A 1,204-nucleotide genomic window follows, 5' to 3' on the forward strand; every position below is an offset into this window, starting at 1 on the left:
ATAAATTTAAATGTAATTTAGTTTAACAGTTAAGGATATATTATGGGTGCTGCTGTTGTTACTGTAAAGTAGCTGCAATTTTACTTCTTTTTATGTGCATTTTTAATTTGTGCCCACAAAAAAAGAGGTGAAAAGGCAAGGTTTCCATAAAATCTAAAAGCACACAGTGGATTACACTAACCATAAACTTTAGAAACGATGCAAGTGTTTGAAATGTGTCACAACCAGTTACACACTATGGAAACTGTTGTACTGGCAGAGCAGGGCATCACGAGTGTGCAGCCAAAGTTGCAAAGGGGTTACAAGCAAGAGCAGACGTCTTTACTGCTCCTCTTGTCTGTTCTACGATTTTTCACATCTTCTACACTTTCAAGTCTTTGAACAAATTCTACAACTATTAAAATGCCTCCAAGAGGGAAAAGAGCTAATAAATCAGAAGCGAATGAGGATATGGAGGCAGAAGAAGAGTATCACAGAGCGGTGCAAATAACAGACATTCTGGATCAGCAGAAACAGATGTACATCGCGCTGATGAACCAACAGCAGGAAAACTTCAAAGGCTTCGTGCAACTAATTATGGAGACAAACAACAAGAGACTTGATGACGTGACCAGAGAAATACAGGAGATAAAAACGAGTTTGCAGTTTACCCAGCGAGAGGTGGATGCGATTAAAGCAGCCATGGGTGAACAGAAAATACAAACCAAGGAAACAAGGGATGATGTCTACAAAACCTGTGAGAGTTTAATAGCTATAACGGATAAAATGGAGTATTTGGAAGTACAGTCCAAGCGAAAAACTTGATCTTTGAGGGAATCAAGGAGACAGCTGGAGAAAGCTGGACGGAAGCGGAATGAAAAGTGAAGGAGATCCTAAAGAATAAACTGCAAATTCATCAAGAAATTGAGATGGAGCGGGCTCACAGAGTCGGGAAACCTTCTGATTGTGGTCCGAGGGCAGTGATGGTAAAGTTGATGAAAGAGAAAGATAAGGCACACATACTGCAACAAGCAAAGAAGCTTAAAGGATCTAATATTTATATAAATGAAGATTACACCGAGTCTGTGAGGAAGAGAAGAAGGGAGTTGATGCCGATGTTAAGGGAGGCCAGGGCGAGGGGAGACATCGCGTTCCTGCGGTATGACCGACTAGTGACCCGACCTCGGAACCAGAATCCAGGACCCATGACCAGCACGCCGAGGAC

The 1,204-nt window shown here is 41.9% G+C and overlaps 1 protein-coding gene across 2 annotated transcripts in view; it reads left to right on the forward strand.

Annotated features, from left to right (window-relative positions):
- cntn6 (contactin 6) overlaps window positions 1-1,204 on the forward strand; it is a 165,949-nt gene that overhangs the window by 131,295 nt on the left and 33,450 nt on the right. The window lies entirely within an intron of this gene.

The sequence above is a fragment of the Monopterus albus genome, unplaced genomic scaffold (assembly GCF_001952655.1).
Source record: "Monopterus albus unplaced genomic scaffold, M_albus_1.0 scaffold18.1, whole genome shotgun sequence".
NCBI classification, from domain to species: domain Eukaryota; kingdom Metazoa; phylum Chordata; class Actinopteri; order Synbranchiformes; family Synbranchidae; genus Monopterus; species Monopterus albus.